Source organism: Triticum aestivum, chromosome 5A (assembly GCF_018294505.1).
Source record: "Triticum aestivum cultivar Chinese Spring chromosome 5A, IWGSC CS RefSeq v2.1, whole genome shotgun sequence".
In the NCBI taxonomy this organism is placed as follows: Eukaryota; Viridiplantae; Streptophyta; class Magnoliopsida; order Poales; family Poaceae; genus Triticum; species Triticum aestivum.
The window spans coordinates 532,387,586-532,411,970 of NC_057806.1; positions in this window are offsets into that span (position 1 = coordinate 532,387,586).

A 24,385-nucleotide genomic window follows, 5' to 3' on the forward strand; every position below is an offset into this window, starting at 1 on the left:
TCCTCAGAGTGGAGGCAATCAAGTAGCCAAGCTGATCTTGCTTGCTCTTTAGAAGATACTGAGATGCCTCATCCATGGTTGGCATTTTTGCAGCTTTCTCAGTCCTTGCCTTCTCCCTCTTTGCTTGTGCTTGCACAGAAGGTGGTTCATTTTCATCCATCACCATAGTGTTATCCTCAAAGTCTGGGTAGATGGGCAGGTCCTCCTTGTCCAGCAGATATGTGCCAGTGCCCATCTTGGTGTTAATCAGCTCCTGAATTTGTGGGGCATACCCACAACTCCTCTTCTGATCTGCGGCTGTCCTCTTTATGGTTTCCACAATTAGGCTCATGACCTTAAACTTCTGTGGAACATAAAAAATGTGCAACAAGTTGATGGAGTGACCTCTGATCATTCTGTGATCACCTGACTTGGGCAGAAGAGTGTGCCTGAGGATCCAGTTGATTGTGGGCAGGCCTGACAGCAAGTGTTTCACAGATCCAAACTGGTGAGTCTCAAGACCTGCATCAGGAATCTCCTTGTACATGCTAGCCATGGAGTTGTGATCCTTCTTCTTCTTGGCATAGACATCCAAGTCATGTTCTTGTTCTTCTAGGGCATTGATCAATTGAGCCCATTCTGCAACTGTTGACTGGTACCTAGTGCCTTCAGACATCCAGACAGTCCTTCCATCTCGGTAGAAGTGAGCTGTGGAGTAGAACTGCATGATAAGCTCATCATTCCACTTTCTGAGCTTCTGAGCCACAAACTTATCAACTCCACAAGCCTTGAAACTATCATAGACTCCAGGATAGTGCTCTTCATTCTCCTTGATGTACTCCCAGTTGACCCATCTCATGTCACACACTATTGGCTTCTTGTCAAGCAACACTGTCTCATAGAAGTTCTGCTGTTCCTTGGTATGGAAACTTTAATCCACAGCAGTTCTTCTTCTGGTGGCATATGGATCTGACTCTCTCCATAGCCTCAATCCTGAATCCTTCCTTATCTTCATGTTCTCAGCTACTGGATGAACATCATTGTGATCTGGAATTTTTGGCTTCAATTTCCTCAAGACATGTGACTCATCATCTTCTTCTTCCATTGCAGCTTCAGGCACTGGGGCCTTGTTCTTCTCTGCTGCTGGGATGTTCCTGGTGCTTCTCTTGGGTGCAGTTTTGGGTTTTGGAGCAGTTGGCTTGGGAGCTTCTTTGGGCTTAGATGGAGCAGCCCCTGATCTTATGGCATCTCCAATAAGCTTCTGTGCCTTAGGTGCTAGTGCAGCAATCTCTTCCTCTTCCTCTTCAGAGTCTCTCATCATAGAGGGCTTGCCTAGAACTCTGGCAGTGGTCTTCTTGACCCTCTCTTTCCTCTTCTTGCCATCTCCAGCTTCCTTGGGTTCAAGAGTGAACACCATTTTCTCACCTGTGGCAACTTTCCTTGGCTTAGACATTGGCTGTCTTCCTGCTGGCTTCTTGGTCTTCAGACCTGGCTTAGTTGCAGCAGTTGTGCAATATTCCTTTTTGAGCACTTTCTTCTTTGAGGTGGCTTCTTCCTCCTCAGCCACATAGTCCTTATCCTCTGAATCTGAGGTTCTTTTCCTGCTGGTCCTTGTGGCAGCCTTTGGCAAGTTGCTGGGTGTGCTCCTGCTTCTATCATCTGAGCTGCTAGAGGGACTAGTGCCCTCACTCATGTGATCCTGCTCCTCAGACTTGTTCTGACTGTCACTCTGATCTGACATGATGCAAACACTGACAACTGACCTTGTGAATAGATTATAGATGAGGTAGAGTGGATGAGCATCACAAAGTGTAGAGGTTTTTGCAAAAGAATGAATCAAAAACTTAGTTTTAGTTTTCCACAGGAAGCATTTCGGATCTACCGATTTGAAATCTTGGTGATACCGAAGCAGCTGTTGGAACCTAAACTAGTGAACTCGGTCAGACCGAGTCATAGTTCGGTGGCACCGAGACTGCTAGGGTTTCACAAAGACTTGAACTCAGTCACACCGATTTGCAATTCTTGGTCAGACCGAGAATCACATGTGCAATGGCCTGAGCCAAATCGGTGGAACCGATTTCAACAACTCGATCGGTCCGAGATGGTTTCGGCGGAAACCTAACCCTAAATTTTCAATCCACAACTAAACTACGGAGTGTTTTCATTGGATAGAGTGATCTCAATCGTGGCAAGATACATGGAAAAACAATGTGCTGGGGAATCGGAGTTAGATCAGCACAAGGATCAAGTCCATACCCTAGTGCGGCGATGGACTTGCTATGGCGGCAACAGCAGAGATGATCCCGTTGAAGGCGACGAAGACCAGCGACTGGAGGCGGCTGGCGACGAGGAGGACGATCCGGAGACCCACGGAGGCAGGGCAGGCTGAGCGTGGGCGAAGAGGTTCAGAAAGTTTTCCAAATTTTGGCCCGTGGGTATATATAGCCTGACCTTGTCGGTGTGACCAAGTGGAACAACTCGGTGGCACCGAGATGCATAACTACAAGCAGTTACTGCAACTCGGTGTGACCAAAAAGTTCAAATCGGTTGCACCGAGATTGAAAACCTAGATCGACTTAGTGATCTCAGTATGACTGAAATAGATGAATCGGTCAGACCGAAACGCACAAAGAAGTTTGGGAAGTTTAAGTCTATGACGAATCGGGGACTCCGAGTGCTCCTCACACAGAGTGTTTCGAATCTGACTTGATCAAACTTTGTGATGCAGCATGAATAGAGTTTGAGACGAGAAGAGCATAGATAGCTAGAGAAGGTTCTTAGGCATTCTTTTCCATCCACTTGGCAAGAGAAAAAGAAACCGATCAATCAAAACTACAAGTGGATGTCCTCGAATGAGTAAATTATGCAACCAACATGCTCACACAATAATATGGCAAATGAAATATGTGGCAAGGCATGCACAACCAATTCTAGCATCTATCAAGCAATTGGCGATGACTAGGTCATCTATATATGAGTATATTGACTTAGGAGTCAAATGAGAACATTTGATCATAGGTCATACTCATCGTTTAAGCACAAGTGGGGTTACCACTTTTACATAAAGCGTTGTTGTGTTCACACCATTAGAGTTTCTTTAGCTCAATTCTTAGAGTAAAGCTCCCCCTAGATGTGAGATCCCCCTAAGAGGGATGAACTAACCTTGGGTTTTGTCGATGATGACTTCATGTAGGTGTTGAAGATGTGGATGCTCAATGTTGATGTAGATCATTTGGAGCAATCCTTTGGAGTGAGTTGCACTTTCAATACCTACATGGGTTAGTCCCACAAGGAACAAACAAGGAATATCCATAGACATAGAGTGATGCATACACAAGATGATGTCTATGAAAGCATTTGGTTAGCTTTTCCCTTGTCTTACCAACAAGAGGGTTTGTGATTCCTTGAACTAGTGCAAGATGTGGAAGTTGATTGCACTTGTGCTTGCCAAAATGATAAGAGTGAAGTATGTTGGCGGAGTCACCCTCAAGAACTCTCTAGTTCTTCTTCTTTTGGATCCACACCATCTTGATGGGAATCCTCGGAGTTGTAGTTGTACTTGATGAAGTTGAACTTAATGTAGTCTTGGGAACACAATTGACCAAGGCCTTAGGTGCTTCTTCAAATGCGTAAATTTCCTCTTGAAGCTTATCCTTGCCTTTTTAATTGTGGTCTTGTGGTGGAAGATCATCTTGAGATTGTGTCCCTTTGAAAGAAGTAGGATCATACTTCTCTTGTTGAGGAACAAACTTCGTCTTGGGGTATTGATCTTCTTCCCACTCAACTCCATTGGCATTGAACTTTCATTCAAAACGAACACCTCGGTTCTTCCGGTGCCTTCCTTGCTTGTGTACAATTTCCTCGAATTTCTTACTCCCGGCAATGCTCTTGTAAACAAATTTCTCTATAATTCCCTTCAATAAGCTATTTTCTTGCTCAAGTGTAACTTGGCTAAGAGAATCATTAGTGGAATCAAGAGAACTACTAGAAGCAACAACATTGAATTCGGCATGATTATTGTTACTACTAGAGGAAGAATCCTTCTTGTTCTTGTTACTAGACTTGACTTGAGGCATGTAAGTGGATAAGATTAAACACTTGGCAATGTAAGAAGAACTTTTCTTGCGAAGATCATCATTGATTGCCTTTTAGAACTCATGCTCTTGCTCAAGATTGAGCTTCTCAAAACGTAATTTCTCATGAGTCCTTAAAAGTTCTCGATGATCTCCTAAGATAGTTTCATGAGCTAACTTAAGAGTGTTTAGTTCTTTAGTTAGAGACTCAATCTTCTCCTTATCATTGCCATTCGTTTCATCTTGATTAGCATGATTAATTGACGTTTCATCATAGTATCCATCACTAGAGTTGTCAACAAGTAAATCATCATCACCTAACAAGTCATCTTCATCACTATTGAAATCAACATACTCGGGGTGTGATACCTTTGGGCCTTTAGCCATGAAGCATCTTCCAATTCCTTCATTTGGTGAATCAAATATGTCGTAGGAGTTGGTTGATACAAGTGCTAGACCGGCAACACCTTCATCTTGAGTATATTCGGAGTCGGAGTGATAGCTTCTCTCAGAGTGATTGTCAGAGTCGGAGCCGGATACCCATTCACCAACATGAGCATGATGTCTTCATTTTGTGTAGCTCCTTGATGACTTGTCCTTCCTTTCCGAATCCTTGCTTCTCCGAGAGGGTCTTCGTTCATAACGATCATCCCTACTCCTTCTCTCCTTTGATGGTGATTCTTCTCTTCTACTCCTTTTGGGAGAATCTTCTCTTATTTTGTAGGGGGCCGTACACTCATTGGAGTAGTGTCCGGTTCTTCTACAATTGTAGCAATTACACTCTCGACTAGAAGATCTTTTGTTATTGTAGGACCTTGACTTGGAACTTCTCTCTTTGCTTCTACTCTTGTAGAACTTGTTGAAATTCTTCACCATTAGGCTCAATTCTTCATTGAAGGTTTGTTTCTCACTTGATGATGTGGGAGCTTCACATGAGGCTTTTTAAGCACCACTTGACTTGTTATGGAGCTCCTCCTTATCCTTGAGTGACATGTCATGAGCAACAATTCTTCCAATGACTTCCGTTGGCTTGAGATCTTTGTAATTGGGCATCATTTGGATCAATGTGCATACGGTATCATATTTTCCATCCAAGGCTCTTAGGATCTTCTTGATGATGAATTTGTCGGTCATCTCTTCACTTCCTAAGCCGGCAATCTCATTTGTCATGAGAGCAAGCCTAGAGTACATTTCAGCGACACCTTCACCATCCTTCATTTTGAACTTGTCAAGCTGACTTTGAAGCACATCCACTTTGGATTCCTTGACGGAGTCGGTACCTTCGTGCATATCAATCAAAGTATCCCAAATTTCCTTTGCATTCTCAAGATGGCTGATTTTTTTGAATTCTTTGGGGCACAATCCGTTGAAGAGGATATCACAAGCTTGAGCATTGTATTGCAGCATCTTCAACTCTTCTGCTGTAGCTTCACGGTTCGGTTCTCTCCCATCGAAGAATTCACCTTGCAAGTCAATACACACAATAGCCCAAACGGCGGGGTTATGTCCAAGAATATGCATTTTCATCTTATGCTTCCAACTAGCAAAATTAGTACCATCAAAGTAAGGACCTCTACGGTGGTAATTTCCCTCACTAGACGCCATACTCTCCTAGGTCGTGAAACCAAGGCTATGACCACAAAAAGCTATGGAAATCAAAGCAAATGGAAACCTAAGCTATGATACCATTTGTAGGATCGAAAGTATGTCTAGAGGGGGGTTATTAGACTACTTGACCAATTAAAAATCTATCCTTTTCCCAATTTTAGTTCTTGGCAGATTTTAGCAACTTAGAACAAGTCAAGCAATCTTAACACAATTCAAGCAAGCACGCAAAGAGTATATGAGCAGCGGGAAGTGTGACACCCCAAATTTTTGACCTTGTTTTATTAATTAAAATTTTGCCAGGAAATGAAAACTTTTATTTTCTGGACTCCCTTTTGAGTTTAAACCATTTCCTCCCTTGTTATAATGAAGTTTTTCCCCAAAAAGAAAACCTTTCAAATATGTTATTGGACTTGTTTACCCTCTCAAGAAAAACTTTTATTTTTTCAATGGAATTAATTATATAATTATTTTCCTAAACCTTTACTTCTTGAAAAATGGTTTTTCCATGGTTTTATGGCCATTTTTGAACTACAACCATTTGATAAATTCTTTCATAATTCGAACCAAAATTTGGAGATGTCATGTGATGGTTTTAAATCACTTTATTCAAAAACATCTTTTATACATGAAATATTTTGAGCACTACACCCAATTTTCTTCTCTGGTCCAGTGGGCAATTTTGCACTACAACTCATTTAAATACTTCTTTCTAGCCTCCACCAAAATTAGGGGATGTTGGTAGTAGCCTATGATTCAACTTCATGCAAAAACCCAGTGATGTTATTTGAAAAATTTGAGTGAATCGACCTCATGTTCATTCTGGTCCAACTTGATGGTTTGTACAGCAACCATATTTTTGCTTGCTCTTTAGCCCTTGATTCTTTCCCCTGCTTGTAGACCACCCTACAAAATCCTTATGTCCAGGAGGATGGGCTCATTGGAAAAATTTTGGACCATGAAACTATGCCTTTTTGTTTCTGTCCAGAATTGGTTTTACTATAAAACTGCATTAGCAAGTTTCTAGTCTTGCCGAACTAACCTCACCACTCTCTTAGTCATCTAAAGAGACCTCAATCTGGATGAATTGGCCACACCAAGAAATGCCTAGGTGCCTGTGGCATTTTGTCGAACATCTTGAGTGCATGAACAACTTTGACATGACTTTGTCATTGCACTATGACCTTGCACCTCTGGACAAACTAGCATGTCCACTAAGCACCTAGACGACCCTAACCTAACCCTGCAAATTTCTAGCCTCACCCACGCTCTCTAACCCACGCTGGCATTTCGCCGAGCACCTGGTGCGCGTGCTCTGGGCGTGCCCAGAGCGCGCGTTTTGCACGTGCCGCGCCCGAGCCGCCGCGTCGCACGGCCGCCTCCCCGCGCTCGTTCTGGCCACTGACCTCGCACAGCCAGCACGCCCCTGGCTCCTCCCTCGTCGCAGAGCCACCTGGCCCCCTCCTGGCGCTCCACAGCGCCGCCTCAGCTAGCCGCCACTGCCGCCCGACAGCCTCTGCACTGGTCGGTGCCGCCCGAGCCACTCCCGCTCGCCAGCTCGCCCCTGGAGCAGTGCCCGCTCGTCCACTAGCTCCTGCCGCCATCCCCAGCCCCGACACGGTGCCTTGCATGCTACAAAACATCGGTTCGCCGGCGACCTTATCCTCGGCCGCAGAACCGCCATGGCCACGCTATATAAGAGGCACCCGAGCTCGTCCAGGCCTCAAGCAAACCCTCTCACTCCCTCACTGACCCTCCCGTCGCAATGGAAAGACCAGAGGGGGTCGTCTCCTTCCTCTTCGGCAACCACAGCCGCCGCCACTACCCCGGCCATTCCGGCGCCACCAGGGCCTCCCCCGCTCCACTCTCTTCACCAGGAGCTCTCCCCCCTCTCGTGAGTACACCCCCACGCTCAATTTTGGTCGGGAACCACCATAGCCCTGGCCCCCAAATCCACCCGAGGCCGCCGTCCGCCGCGAGGCTCGTCGCCGGTGACTCCCTCCATCCTCGTCACTCCCTCGACCACCGGGAGAACTGCCCCAGTCTTGCGGATCCATCCCCGCCCTCGGGGGCCCGCGAGGAGCCGCCAAACACCGACGACGATCGCCGGAGCCCCCGCCTCTGTTCGGCCAGAGGATGGAGAGGGAAGGGGGACTGGTCAGACTTGACCAGTGGGCCCCCTGGACCCACTGTCAGTGACCCACCCCGCCGCCACGCGTGTTAAGTGAAAGTGCAAACTTGCCCAGTACGTATCCCCTACTTAGAAAGCGTATTCTGTCCGAAATGTTTTCTTTTCTATTGTTATTTTAAAAACAGATTTTGACCAAATCTTTGACTGGCTATAACTTTTTAAATATAACTCCAAATGAATTGATTCTTTTTCCTACATCTCTCAAATTCTGTCTAGTTTACTTTAGGATTTATTTGAAAATTTTCCAAACAACTTTTTTGTACTGTTTTTGAAATATGTGTTATTTGCATATTTTTGAAAATAGGATTTTTGGAGAGAGAAGAAAACTTTCAAAAGTTTTTGGAGAGCACCTCACCTCTCCACACCTTGAAGGCAAGCATTCTGAACCCTGGCATAATATTTTGTGGGTCGTTTGATACGGTTATTACCCCACCTCGACATGAAACATTAGTTATTTTTATGTGACGACATGATCATACGCGTTGAGTGCATAACGGAAATTCTTGCTGTTGGAAAAGGATGTACTTGTGATAGCAATCACCCTCATATGCATCTCATGCCTATCGGGAAGGATCCAGGAAAGTCCCTGTCTTGGGTAGACACGAGCTTGTCCCTCGTCGAGACGGTTATGAACGGTGGGGCAGGGGGAGGTATGATGAGCGGTGGTTGTATCTGATGGATGTGAAATATTGTCCTTGAGCTAATCATGCAGGAAATACTTAAGCCTCCTGAGTCGGCCGTAGATCGAGTCTTGTTCCAGTAACCCCCACACTTGTTTTCATGCAGCCACTTATCCCTGCCGAGGGTAGGGTACGGTTCAGTAAGTTGTCAACCCCTGTCTTAGCACACACCGTATAGAGAGGCCATGGTGGAAGATACCAGTTGTAGCCGGTAGGAATGCCACCTGGTCCGGGGGCATGGGTGTTTCCGGTTGGGACCGAGAGGGGGGCACCCCTTAGAGCGCGCGATATAAATTTGATCCCATGCTACGCGAGGTTGTAGCCTCCCCACTTAGAGTTTTGCTTAACAGGTGTCATGGGTGATTCCAGACACGAGTAAAAGCTGGTGTGTGTGCAAGTCAGGCGTGTTTTAAACTAAAAGACCATAGACGGAATTAGTTCCGATGAACTAAAGAAATCCGTTACTCGTGGGTAAAGAGTAGACCCTCTGCAGAGATATTAAACCTATTCGAATAGCCGTGTCCATGGTTAAGGACTATAGTCTGGGATGGGTCAAGTGTCGGTCTTAGTGTCGGTCTTCAGAGGAGAAACTACTAAACCAGAATATTGATTATGACTTGTGATATATGATGGTTATGGTTATTATCATTGTGGACTAACCGTTTGCATTGTTTGTAATAATGAATATCCCTTGGACGGTACCACCTCCTGGATATTCACTATGATTATGTTTATATATAAGCCCTTTATGTGGCGTCGCTCAGACGCCCGACTGTGGCATGTTTGTTATTTCATTTTCGTATAAGCCCTTTATGTGGCGTCGCTCAGACGCCCGACTGTGGCAGGTTCGTTATTTCATTTACTTATAAGCCCTTTATGTGGTGTCGCACAGACGCCCGACTGTGGCATGTCCGTTATTTCATTTAGTTATAAGCCCTTTATGTGGTGTCGCACAGATGCCCGACTATGGCATGCTTGTTATTCCTTTTATATATAAGCCCTTTCTGTGGTGTCGCTCAGACGCCCGACTGAGGCATGATGCATATTATTATCCTTTCGAGGCGTCGCTTCAGACACCCGATCGGTGCTTTATATTTTTACACCCCGTTTGTTTACTCATGATTTATTTAAATGATCTACTTGCGTGCATCATGAACCTTATCTCATAACTGAAAGTGATCATAGAATATTTTAAAGCATGATTATCAGTGGCTATATTATACCTGTGTTCTTAATGTTTGCGAGTACATTCAAAGTACTCACTGGCTTGTCCCTGGCTATTGTCTTGGCCAGATTTCTTGCGTGGAGAAGAGCGTTGTGATGACAGCCCCGGAACCTAAGCAACGGTGATAGCAGCCTCGCGAAGATAGGAGTTAACCTAGTCAGCTGTTCCTGTGGGGAAATGGAGTCCCGTAGACCGTGGTGAACCACAAACCGCTTCCGCCATCAACCACTAGAAACCCTTTTGTTGTACTCATAGACCAGAATGGTCTTGTACTACATATTATGTATTTTTTCTTGGAATTTCTGTATCAAGTTGGTGCCTCATCAGCTAACAGTAATCCTGGGGCTGGTGAGCACAAGGGCCATTTTCTGGAAATTATATCCCGAAAATCCGGTCCTGACAAACTTGGTATCAGAGCTAGGCTGACCATTGGCTAATCCTATCTTAGCCAGGTCAAAAACCTAGGTTAACCAATCCACCAGACCTTAACCGAACCCCAACCAAGCTTCCCTTTCAAGATAGCCACACAGTGACCCGACACCTTTTAGCAGTCGGTGCCCAACCTATTAGCCTAGCCTGTCGATCATGCGCCAGTGACCGAATCCTGAATAGTCTTTTTCGCAAGCGTGCGAAGGAAGACTCCGTCCCCTTTTCTATAAAAGGGCACGCTAGCCTCAACTCAACACAGCATAGCCTCTACCCAAACCGACCTAAAATGCCAGGACCCATCGTCCACAATGAGACCACAGCAACTAACCTTGGAGGTTTTGTGACCGTGCTAGCAAACCTCACACGTCGTGCCTTTGCGCTAGAAGAACCCCCAGAATATGTGGTGTACCAAGGGTCCGTGAGCGGTGAGAGCCGTCAGTTCTGGGCCACTGTGCACGTCTATGGTAGGGGTCTATCGCCAGAACGCCCCTACAGGTTCACCGAAAGGACAACTTCCTTTGAGCCACAAGCCATCCAACTAGCCGCTCGAGAAGCTATAGTTCAACTCCGGCACTTGTCGCCCAGAGTTAACTGTCGCTCCTTCTACTACTACCCCAGCCGTGACGGATACGGTAGGCCACCCCGAGTTGTCAACGGAGACCATGAGACAGATCCTGCACTATTGCATCTGGTGCGCTACGTAAATGCACTAGAAGGACTGTTCGATCAAATCACCCTTGATCTGATCGCGGCTCGTGGAGAACTGATTCGTCGAGCCCCGGTAAGAAGAGAAGATGAGCCCGACGCCGACAACCCAGTCGTGCTGTTCGGACAACCAATTGAGACCTTGAGGTCAGCCCCAGCCACCAACCAAGGTGCTTTGATGACCCCAGAAGCGCTTCGTCGCCTTTTAGGAACACACTCCAACGGGATTGTGGCCAACAATCCCCGGGATGGTCATCATCGCTACCCCGACCCTGCAGTTCCTCCACCCCCTCCAGCTAACCCCGACGATGAAGCCAATGGAGAAGCCTCGGCATCCACAAGGCACACCCGCTTGGATATGAACAAGGTAGACTAATCTACTCGAGTAGTACCGAGCCTTAGTACGGCCACGCCCTGTAATTGTGTGATCTGGTGTCGCCATGAATGAATGCTGTTTGGTTGAGCGCCCCGATTTTTAATTATAACCATGCTTGAGTACGTCGGTGAATGGTTGCATTTTACTTCGAGCGTAGCTACCAAAAACCAACCCCGGCCACACAAGCTGTGCTATGAGTAAGCTTTTTGAATCCAACTAACAGGAAATATATTTTCGAAAACAACCCTTATCAAATCTCAAGGACGAGATTTTTCTTAAGGGGGGTAGTGTTGTGACACCCCAAATTTTTGACCTTGTTTTATTAATTAAAATTTTGCCAGGAAATTAAAACTTTTATTTTCTGGACTCCCTTTTGAGTTTAAACCATTTCCTCCCTTGTTATAATGAAGTTTTTCCCCAAAAAAAAAACCTTTCAAATATGTTATTGGACTTGTTTACCCTCTCAAGAAAAACTTTTCTTTCGTCAATGGAATTAATTATATAATTATTTTCCTAAACATTTATTTCTTGAAAAATGGTTTTTCCATGGTTTTATGGCCATTTTTGAACTACAACCATTTGATAAATTCTTTCATAATTCCAACCAAAATTTGGAGATGTCATGTGATGGTTTTAAATCACTTTTATGCAAAAACATCTTTTATACATGAAATATTTTGAGCACTACACCCAATTTTCTTCTCTGGTCCAGTGGGCAATTTTGCACTACAACTCATTTAAATACTTCTTTCTAGCCTCCACCAAAATTAGGGGATGTTGGTAGTAGCCTATGATTCAACTTCATGCAAAAACCCAGTGATGTTATTTGAAAAATTTGAGTGAATCGACCTCATGTTCATTCTGGTCCAACTTGATGGTTTGTACATCAACCATATTTTTGCTTGCTCTTTAGCCCTTGATTCTTTCCCCTGCTTGTAGACCACCCTACAAAACCCTTATGTCCAGGAGGATGGGATCATTGGAAATTTTTTGGAACATGAAACTATGCCTTTTTGTTTCTGTCCAGAATTGGTTTTACTATAAAACTGCATTAGCAATGTCGGTGTCAAAACCGGCAGATCTCGGGTAGGGGGTCCCGAACTGTGCGTCTAGGCCGGATGGTAACAGGAGACAGGGACACTTTGTTTTACCCAGGTTCGGGCCCTCTCAATGGAGGTAAAACCCTACTCCTGCTTGATTAATATTGATGATACGGGTAGTACAAGAGTAGATCTACCACGAGATCAAGGAGGCTAAACCCTAGAAGCTAGCCTATGGTATGATTGATGTGTATGGAGTTGATTCTATCCTACGGACTACAACCCTCCGGTTTATATAGACACCGGATAGGGTTAGGGTTACACAGAGTCGGTTACAATGGTAGGAGATCTTGAATATCGCATCGCCAAGCTTGCCTTCCACGCCAAGGAAAGTCCCATCCGGACACGGGACGAAGTCTTCAATCTTGTATCTTCATAGTCCAGGAGTCCGGCTGAAGGTATAGTCCGGCTACCCGAACACCCCCTAACCCAGGACTCCCTCAGTAGCCCCTGAACCAGGCTTCAATGACGACGAGTCCGGCGTGCAAAATGTTCGGCATTGCAAGGCGGGTTCTTCTCCAAATCTTGTGTACCTGTAGGAATAATGTCCGATTTTTGTAATGTAGTGCTCCTCGGCTTCCACACCCAATAATGGCCGTCTTCCACGTGTCAAACGAATGCGAAAGGCCAGGGCGTTTTTTACACCCACACCCCTAGCCGTATAAATGAGCCGCCTATTTAACGGGATGGGGATTTAGATCCAAACCACATCTTCTCCTTTCCGCGAGTTATCATCAGAGCGCTTCCAGCAATCCACTCCATCATGGCCAGCCGTCCCAGCTCCTCCTCTCGCCCTTCCAGCCCTAAACCTGGAGACTGGGAGAGGTGCTCCATCCCGCACAGCGAACTAGTGTCGCTTCAGGCCAAGGGATTCCTCCCTCAGGCCTATATGGTCCCGGTCCGAGCCGGACTTGCGACCTATAACGGTGGAGAGCAAGCAGAGAGCACCCCCAATCCCTCTAAAGGAGAGAGGGTGTGCCTTGTCCCCTATCTAATAAGGGGATTGGATTCCAAATTCATCCATTTCTCCGCGGGCTTCTGGAGTTCTACGGGCTCCAGCTGCACAATCTCATGCCCGCCTCCGTATTGCATATTGCGGGTTTCGTCGCCCTTTGCGAGCTATTTTTAGGCGTTGAGGCTCATTTCGCACTATGGAAGATATTATTCTGCCTGGTGCCCCATTCTCAAAAGGGGTCCATATACCAAGTGGGCGGAGCCGAAGTATGGCGCATCGCCGGGACCGGATACCTATCCGGAACCCCAAAGGAAGCGTCCGAGGACTGGCCTTCGGAATGGTTTTATATAGACGACATCCCGCTACCGGACCCTATCCGGGTCGGTCTCCCTGAGTTCAACACTCCATTGAAGAAACGCTTGAGCTGGCATGCGCGGAGCTCTCAGAGAGAAAGCGACAAAGACGTCCTTTACCTGATGGGCCGGATAAGACTGTTGGCTCATTCCGGACTAACCATGATTGGAGTCATGGCCGCATGCATTATGCGGGGGGTGCAGCCGCTTCAATATAGAGGCCACCCTATGTGGGAATTCAATGGGGAGTATGACGCCACCCGTTATGGTCGTAAAGGGCCGAACTCAGCCGCTGCTCTAGAAAAGATCTTATCCTCTTTGTACAAGGGAGAAAAGGAGGAATTCCTCCATGTCAACCCGCAAGCCGGATTCAGTATGTACGATCCTCCAAGTTGGGTAAGTGAACAATTGCGCTTGCCCGTTTGTTTTATACTCCCGTGGTTAGATAGGTAGTCTAACGACTTCACTGCAGGAACTACGACAGGAGGTGAAGAATATAAGCAGCCGCCCTCCACAGCCCAAGGACCCAGAACGATCCCTCGATCCGGACTTCGAAGAGGATCCGGACATATCGGTGGAGCTTATCGACGGGGTGTTTTATCAGCTAAGCAAGGACAATACCTTGGTAGCCATCACGGCTGATTACCCAGGGTTAATCCCGGCCTCCCAGGTAATGGAAACCGGAGTATCATTCCCTTGAGAGGGATTCCACTCTCGCGTATTTCGGTGTTTCTGACGTCAACCGTGTTTTGCAGGGGAGATTTCCGAGGCAGGAGGCCGAACCTACGGCGGCCAGCCAACGAGGGGCCGCAGAGCCCCGTAGGGCAAAAAGGAATGAAGTCCGGACTGAAATGCCGGCGCAAAGGTATAGTGCACCCTCTGTTTCCCTGGAGTTATTCTATCAGGGCATATTAATGCTCGTGCTATCTTCAGGACGAAGAGACCTCGCCGGACTACATCCGGAGAGGTTGCCAATCGCGCCTCCAACAGCCAGGCTCCAACGTCTGGCCAGGAAGCGGAGGCGAGTACAAGGCGCGCACAGGACATTCCTCCGACAGAGGATGCGGACAGGCTGTCCGCCACAAATTCAGAAGTGGAGAGTGCCATGAACCACAGGCGTCGCCGGACAATTCTACGCGACGCTTGTTTCTCCCAAGAGGCTTTAAATGCCTTTAATTCGGGAGATGCGTACCTCCGTGCCGCTCAAAATGGTTTAGTCAGAGCCACAGAACAGTATGTGAAAGACATACGGGTAAGAAAATTTTGGTTAATTATATATATATGCCAGTAGCCCCCGAGACTTGAAACAGTTAGAGCAATTGATTTAAGGATCATTTAATATGCAGGTTCTTACAGAGAAGAATACTATACTGTCCCAGGAGCTGGAAAAGTGCAAGGCCCAACTAGAGGCCGCGCTAACCGCAGCAGGGGAACCCAAAGGGACCCCCTCAGGTAAAATACACTTCGAAAGATTAGTATTGTGCGATGTGGGTGTAAATCTGACAAATCAAATTGCAGATGACGCCGGACTTGATCCGGACAAGCAACAACTCTTACGCCAGCTAAAGGCCGGTGAGAGTATGTTGACGAGGGTGAGGCGAGAGAAGAATGATCTTCAGGATGCCAACACCAAGCTGGACGTCGAACTTAAAGATGTTTGTGGCCAGCTTTTGGACTCCACGAAGGAGAATCAGCGGCTTCGACGCGGCATTTTTAGTAAGTGCTTGAACGAACTTTGAAAAAAAAGTTCGGCGAGGAAGTCGACTAACAGAGTAATGTCTGTAGGTATGCTCACAGGTCGTCCTGCAGAGGAGATGCCCGGTTCTACGGGTGACCTTCTTCCCGAACTCATGCAACTGCATGAGCGAGTTCGGCAGGCGATGCGAGGCGTTGCCCAAGCCTTATGGCCTGCCCACTCCGTGCCCGAGGGCGTTGGAGAGCTTGCGGAGAAGCTGAAGGGCGCTCGGCGGCGCTTCCGTTTGTGGAAGATACCGGTCTGCCGACAAGGCACTAGGGAAGCCTGGGCCATGGTGAAGACTCATTTTACGAAGTCTGACCCGAACCACATGGCTGAGGTCGGACCAGTGGGGCCTGACGGGAAGGAGATACCTGTGAGCTTAGTATACGGCCAAGTAGAGTTGGCCGCAAAGTATTCCCAGCAGGACTGTAAATTAGATAGCCTGTTAGATGGTATAGAAGAGGAATACAATCAGTCAGAATGATTATGTAATTTTGAATTGACATGTGTAATGCCTTCTAGCCGGATTGTAGATCGTTTGTCGTTGCCGACCTTTCCGCTTCAACCTCGGGACCTGACGGTCCGGAGTGTGTCCGAATACCATAGCGGTTATATAAGAACTGTGGTATGCATGGAGACCAGGCGTAGGGGTCATTAGTGCTTTATCAGACAAGTGCCCAACTAGTTATGTTATATCACATGGTTAGTAAGAAACATCTTCCAGAGAGAATAGTTCCGTTAGGGGTTCCTTTCGCTGGGAGGCATGCCCTAAAGTGCATGTCCGGACTGCGTAAGAAGACGTAGAAAAAAGCATCTGGGGGCGCATAAAATGGGTAAAAAGATCATCTTTTGTCTCACCGACCGAATATTCCCTTAAGAACGCTAACTTTCGGCTTCACCCAGTCTGAGGTACACATCCGGCTGACCCGGTAGTAACAATCGCAGAGGTGCTCCCTTTACCTCCTAGCCAAACAATCGGGAACGTAGGGGTAAGCACAGGAGCCAGGCAACCCAGCTTGGCCAAAACTTAAGTCATATCGATGCATATAATGGTGAAGAAAAAGGTACATGTGGAAGTTTGACGCATGTAAATAAGCTTCTGTTAAAGAAGCCCCCAGGTTTAATGAGCGCGAGTGGCGCGTCACTAGATAAGCCTTTAAGGGCTATGAAAGAAAAGAGGGGAAGGAGAGAAATGTAAGACAAAAAAATGCTAAAAAATGGACAGAGGAAGGAGACGAACACAGAGTCCGGCGCTAGGCATAGAATCTTCGGAGAAGGGTGGCGTTCCACGGGTTCGGCTCGAGTCGGTTATCCGACGCATCTCGCAGGCGGTACGCCCCGCCAGTCAGGACTTGGTCAATTATGAATGGACCTTCCCACTTGGGCTTGAGTTTGTCCTTTTTCTTATCCGGCAGGCGTAGAACTAGTTTGCCAACATTGTAATTTTTGGCTCGTACTTCTCTGCTTTGATATCTTCGGGCCTGCTGTTGAGAAAATGCGGAACGGGCTTTTTCCATGTCACGCTCCTCCTCCAAGGCGTCCAAGTTGTCCTACCGATCGAGCTCGACTTCTCTTTCTTCGTACATGCGCACTCTAGGTGAGTCATGAATTATATCGCAGGGCAGAATTGCCTCTGCGCCGTACACCATTAAAAATGGTGTGTATCCGGTGGTGCGATTTGGCGTGGTCCGCAACCCCCAGAGTATGGAGTCGAGCTCCTCTACCCAGTGCGTATTAGATTCCTTAAGGGACCGCACTTATCTGGGTTTGATGCCGCTCATAATGAGACCGTTTGCATGTTCGACCTGGCCGTTGGTTTGTGGGTGATAGACGGAAGCATAATCGAGCTTGATGCCCATGTTTTTGCACCAGAGTTTTACCTCGTCTGCGGTAAAGTTTGTGCCGTTATCAGTTATGATGCTGTGGGGGACGCCATAACGGTGTACAACCCCGGATATGAAGTCTATCATAGGTCTGGATTCGACCGTTTTAACAGGCTTGGCTTCTATCCATTTGGTGAATTTATCCACCATGACCAGTAAGTATTTCTTTCTATCGGTCCCGCCTTTAAGGGGTCCGACCATGTCAAGCCTCCAGACCACAAAAGGCCAGGTGATTGGTATAGTTTGGAGTGCGGTGGGTGGCATATGGCTTTGGTTGGCAAAAAGTTGGCAACCAGCGCATTGTTGGACTAAGTCCTGAGCGTCTGCCCGGGCCGTCGGCCAATAAAAGCTTGTACGGAAAGCCTTGCTAACAAGGGAAAGAGCAGCGGCGTGGTGACCACCGAGTCCGGCATGAATTTCAGCCAGAAGGTTCCGCCCTTCCTCTTCGGAGATGCACCTTTGAAGGACTCCGGTAGTGCTTTTCTTATAAAGCTCTCCCTCATGGACTCTGTAGGCTTTAGATCGCCGCACTATGCAGCAGGCCTTGTTTTGATCCTTCGGGAGTTCCTGCCTAGTAAGGTAGGCTAGGAATGGTTCTGTCCACGGGGCGATGACCGCCATTATTGCGTGGGCTGAAGGTGTAATTTCATTGGCAGAGCCTCCAATTGTGTCAGATTGTTCGGCGTCAAGTGGTGCGGCTGGGTCCGGGCTGTTATTTGCGGGTTCCCCCTCCCATGCTACAGATGGCTTGAACAATCTTTCCAAAAATATGTTGGGAGGGACTGCATCGCGTTTTGCTTCGATGCGTGCCAGGACGTCCGCTGCTTGATTGTTTTCTCGGGCTATATGGTGAAACTCCAGCCCTTCGAACCGAGCTGACATTTTTAGGACGGCGTTACGGTAAGCTGCCATTTTTGGGTCCTTGGCGTCGAAGTCGCCATTTATTTGGGATATCGCGAGGTTCGAATCCCTGCGTACCTCTAGGCGTTGAATGCCCATGGATACTGCCATCCGGAGGCCATGTAGAAGGGCCTCGTATTCGGCTGCGTTGTTGGAGTCCGTGTACATAATTTGGAGTACATACTGGACTGTGTCTCCTGTGGGGGACGTCAAAACGATGCCAGCCCCCAGTCCGGCCAACATTTTGGAGCCGTCGAAATGCATGATCCAGTTTGAGTATGTGCCGTACTCTTTAGGGAGTTTGGCCTCCGTCCATTCTGCGACGAAGTCGGTCAAAACTTGCGATTAGATAGCTCGCCGTGGCTTATAGGTTATAACGGGAGGAGCTCGATGGCCCATTTTTCGATCTGGCCCGTTGCATCGCGGTTGTTGATAATATCGTTAAGTGGTACTTCCGAGGCTACTGTTATGGAACACTCTTGAAAGTAGTGTCGTAGCTTTCGGGATGCCATGAATACCGCGTATGCAATTTTTTGATAATGCGGGTACCGTGATTTGCATGGAGTGAGGATAGTGGACACGTAGTAGACCAGCCTTTGAAGGGGGAATTTGTGTCCGTCCATTTCCCTCTCGACAACGAGCACTGCGCTGAGAACTTGATGTGTTGCTGCAATGTACAATAGCATTGGTTCGCCGGTGTTAGGCGCGGCCAGGACTGGGTTTGTTGCCAATATGGCTTTTATTTCATCGAGTCCAGCCGTGGCGGCATCCGTCCACTCGAAGTGTTCGGTGCGCCGGAGTAGGCAATAAAGGGGCAGTGCCTTTTCTCCCAAGCGGGAGATGAAGCGGCTTAGAGCCGCCATGCATCCGGTTAATTGTTGTATTTGTTTGAGGTCCTTTGGGATATCCAATTGTGACAAAGCTCGGATCTTGGCTGGATTTGCTTCAATTCCTCTACCGGATACAATGAAGCCCAAGAGCTTTCCGGCTGGAACACCGAAGACGCATTTTTCCGGGTTGAGCTTGATGTCGTATTTTCGGAGGTTATCGAATGTGAGCCTCAAGTCGTCTACTAGAGATTCGACATGTCTTGATTTGATGACCACATCATCCACATATGCCTCCACTGTTTTGCCGATCTGATTTGCCAGACATGTTTGGATCATGCGCTGATATGTTGCACCGGCGTTTTTTAGCCCGAAGGGCATTGTGTTGAAGCAGAATGGGCCGTATGGTGTGATGAATGCTGTTGCAGCTTGGTCTGATTCTGCCATCTTGATTTGATGGTAACCGGAGTATGCGTCGAGGAAACACAACGAGTCGTGTCCTGCGGTGGCATCGATAATTTGATCGATACGGGGGAGGGGGAAGGGGTCCTTTGGGCAAGCCTTGTTAAGGTCTTTAAAGTCGACACACAGGCGCCATGATTTGTCCTTCTTTGGTACCATCGCCAGGTTTGCTAGCCAGTCTGGGTGTTTTTTGTCTCTAATGAATCCGGCCTCCAATAGCTTGGCTAGCTCTTCTCCCATAGCCTATCTCTTGGGTTCGGAAAAATGCCGAAGGGCTTGTTTGACAGGTTTGAATCCTTTTAGGATATTTAAGCTGTGTTCGGCCAGCCTGCGTGGGATCCCTGGCATGTCTGAAGGGTGCCTGGCGAAAATGTCCCAATTCTCCCGTAGGAACTCTCGTAGTGCGGCGTCTATATCGGGGTTCAGCCGTGCCCCGATGGAAGCTGTTTTATTGGGGTCCGTTGGATGGACCTGGAATTTGACTATTTCGTCAGCTGGCTTGAAGGATGTGGATTTGGATCTTTTGTCGAGTATCACATCATCTCTGGTAACCGTGGAGCGCAGCGCAGTCAGTTCCTCGGCCGCTAAGGCTTCGGATAGTGCCTCAAGGGCTAATGCGACCGTCTTGTTTTTGGCGCGGAGTGCTATGTCCGGATCACTAGCTAGAGTGATAATTCCATTCGGCCCGGGCATCTTAAGCTTCATGTACCCGTAATGGGGTATCACTTGGAAGATTGTGAATGCTTCCCGCCCTAGTAAGGCGTGATGTCCGCTCTTAAATGGGGCCACCTGAAACGTGACTTCTTCGGACCTGTAATTATCCGGCGTGCCTGTAGGATCGAAAGTATGTCTAGATGGGGGGTGATTAGACTACTTGACCAAATAAAAACTTAACCTTTTCCCAATTTTAGTTCTTGGCAGATTTTAGCTATCTTAGGACAAGTCAAGCAATCATCACACAATTCAAGCAAGCATGCAAAGAGTATATTGGCAGCGGAAAGTAAAGCATGCAACTTGCAAGAATGTAAGGGGAAGGGTTTGGAGGATTCAAACGCAATTGGAGACACGGATGTTTTTCCCGTGGTTCGGATAGGTGGTGCTATCCTACATCCACGTTGATGGAGACTCCAACCCACGAAGGGTAACGGTTGCGCGAGTCCACGGAGGGCTCCACCCACGAAGGGTCCATGAAGAAGCAACCTTGTCTATCCCACCATGGCCATCGCCCACGAAGGACTTGCCTCACTAGCGGTAGATCTTCACGAAGTAGGCGATCTCCTTGCCCTTACAAACTCCTTGGTTCAACTCCATAATCTTGTCGGAGCCTCCCAAGTGACACCTAGCCAATCTAGGAGACACCACTCTCCAAGAAGTAACAAATGGTGTGTTGATGATGAACTCCTTGCTCTTGTGCTTCAAATGATAGTCTCCCCAACACTCAACTCTCTCTCATAGGATTTGGATCTAGTGGAAAGAAGGTTTGAGTAGAAAGCAACTTGGGGAAGGCTAGAGATCAAGATTCATATGGTAGGAATGGAATATCTTGGTCTCAACACATGAGTAGGTGGTTCTCTCTCAGAACATATGAGTTGGAATGGTGTATGTGTTCTGATTGCTCTCTCCACGAATGAAGAGGAGGTGGAGGGGTATATATAGCCTCCACACAGAATCCAACCGTTACACACAATTTACCAATCTCGGTGGGACCGAATCAGAAAATTCGGTCGGACCGAAATAGTAAACCTAGTGACTGTTAGAGATTTCGGTGGGACTGACATGCAACTCGGTAGGACCGATTCTGTTAGGGTTTGGGCATAACGTAATCTCGATGAGACCGATTACACAAACTCGGTGAGACCGAGTTTGGTAATAAGCTAACCAGAGAGTTGGTCTGGTAAACTCGGTGGGACCGATTTGCTCTTTCGATGAGACCGAAATGTTACAAAAAGGAAACAGAGAGTTTACATTGCAATCTCGGTGGGACCGATTCGCTCTTTCAGTGAGACCGAAAAGTTACGAAAGGGAAACAAAGAGTTTGCAATCCCATCTCGGTGAGACCGAGATCCCTATCGGTAGGACCGAATTGCTAGGGTTTGGCAGTGGCAAATGACAAGTGAAACTCGGTGGCGCCGGATAGAAAGAATCGGTATGACCGAGTTTGGCTTAGAGTTTAGGTCATTTGAGGATATGGAAAAGTGGTTGAGGATTTTGGAGCATATCACCAAGCACATAAAGCAAGAGGCTCATTAAGCAACACCTCATCCCTCCTTGATAGTATTGGCATTTCCTAAAGACTCAATGTGATCTTGGATCACTAAAATATAAAATGAAGAGTCTTGAACTTTTGAGCTTGAGCCAATTCTTTGTCCTTAGCATTTGAGGGTTCCACTTTCACATCCATGCCATGCCAATCATTGAGCTTTCCTGAAATAATCATCTTGGAATAGCATTAGCGCAATGAGCTATATGTTGTTATGAATTACCAAAACCACCTAGGGATAGTTGCACTTTCAATCTCCCCCTTTTTGGTAATTGATGACAACATATAGATCAAAGCTTTGACAAGTGATAATAAGCATGAAATATATCATCGCTTTGAGAAGTATGTGATAAGTAAGAGCTCCCCCTAAATTTGTGCATATTTAAAATTTGCTTTGGACTGCAAATTCACAAAGAGTTAGAGTCATGGGTTACTCTTCCATGTCACATACATCTTGGTGGAGCACTTAAAATGATAAGAATGAAACACATGCACTCATCACCAAGAATAGTGAATGATCACAAAAGATGGATAGGATAATGATAATATTAAGCAAACATTAAGTGTAGCTTATGATCAAACACATGATCATCGATGTCTCACAGACATAAGGACGTAGTATCTCACACACAAGCAAACGAAGTTCGAAAAACCACCAAATAAAGCAAGAGAGAATAAAAGCAACACTCTCTCTCGAAGCCTATGATCTATACATTTTCTCCCCCTTTGGCAACAAGTTACCAAAAAGTTCCTAGAAAATGCATAGTGCTAAGTCGACACTCAGGCTTGATCTTCAGGTGGTGGTGGTGTCCGAAGCACTCCAAGGACGAAGCCTTCAGTAGACGTGGTTGGAGTCAAGGCTGAAGTGGACGCTGGAGCTAGTGGAACTGAGGCTGTAGCTGGTGCAGACATGGTGGCTCTGGTGTCAGCAACTGGCACTACAGACGACCTCAGACCTCGTGGCACCCTGGCAAAGGCATCAGTCGTAGTCCTGCCTCTCCTCTCATTCATGTCATCCTGGAGCTGCTCCACGGCAGTCTGTATCTCTGTCACCTTGATGTCCAAGTCATAGAACCTTTGTTCCATGATCCTCTCTAAGCTTGCCTGGTTTTGAGTCAGGGTTGCTAGTCCTTGCTCAATCCGCAGGGTGGACGCAATCAGGTAACCAAGATGCTCTTGTTTGGTTTTCAGGAAGTACTCAGATGCCTCCTCTTGAGTGGGCATCCTGGCAGCTTTCTCCTTCTTCGCCTTCTCCTTCTTGGCTTGTGCTTGGGCAGATGATGGCTCATTCTCAGTCATGACCACTTGATTATCTTCGAAGTCTGGACGGATGGGCAGGTGTTCCTTATCCAATAAATATATGCCCATGCCCATCTTGGAGTTGATGAGCTCCTGAATCTGAGGGGCATATCCACAGCTCCTCTTCTGATCTGCTGCAGTCCTTTTGATTGTTTCCACTATGAGGCTCATGACTTTGAATCTTTGAGGCACGTCAAAGACATGAAGCAGATTGATCGCGTGACCTCTGATCATCTTGTGATCTCCAGACTTAGGCAATAGGGTGTGCCTCAGAATCCAGTTGATGGTTGGCAGCCCGGACAGAAGATAGTGTACTGAGCCAAACTTGAAGGTATCAAGTGCTTCATTTGGGATCTCCTTGTACATGTTGGACATTGAGTTATGGTCCATCTTCTTCTTGGCATAAATGTCCAAGTCATCCTCATGCTCTTCTAGGGCATTGATCAGCTGAGCCCATTCAGCAACTGTGGACTGGTATCTCGTGCCCTCTGACATCCAAGTTATCCTGCCATCTGGATAAAAGTGGGCTGTGGAGTAGAACTGCATGATGAGTTCCTCGTTCCACTTTGTGAGCTTCTACCCAACAAAGTCCTCTACTCCACACGCCTTAAAGCTGTCCTGCACTCCAGGGTAGTACTCTTCATTGTCCTTGATATACTGCCAATCGACCCATCTCATATCGCAGACAATTGGCTTCTTGTCTAGCAGCACTATCTCATAGAAATCCTGCTGCTCCTTGGTTTGAAACCTGTAGTCAACTGCAGTCCTTCTCCTAGAAGCATATGGGTCTGCTTCTCTCCACTTCCTCAGCCCTGAATCTCTCCTGAGCTTCATATCCTCAGCCACAGGATGAGCATCGTTGTGGTCTGGGATCTTGGGCTTGAGCTTTCTAAGGACATTCTCTTCCTCTTCCTCTGCAGCTTCAGGCACTGGGGCCTTGTTCTTTTCAGTGGCTGGGATGCTTCTTGTGTTTCTCTTTGGCTTTGGCTTTGGAGCTGACTTGGCCTTGCAAGCAGCTCCCCCTGATTTTATGGCATCACCCATTAGCTTGGGTGCCTTAGGTGCTGGTGCAGCTACCTCTTCTTCTTCTTCCTCCTCATCTTCCATGATGGAGGCCTTGCCAAGCACTCTGGCTACAGTTTTCTTTACCCTTTCTTTCCTCTTCTTTCCTTCAGCAGCAACTGGCTCTGTGGGTGTAGGCTTCTCAGTTGAAGCTCTAGCCTTTGACATAGGCTGCCTGCCTGCTGGCCTTTTGATCTTCAGCCCTGGCTTTGTGCCCTGTGCTGGCTCAACTCTCTTGGAGGTGGCTTCCTCCTCTGCCACATAATCCTCATCTTCTGAGTCC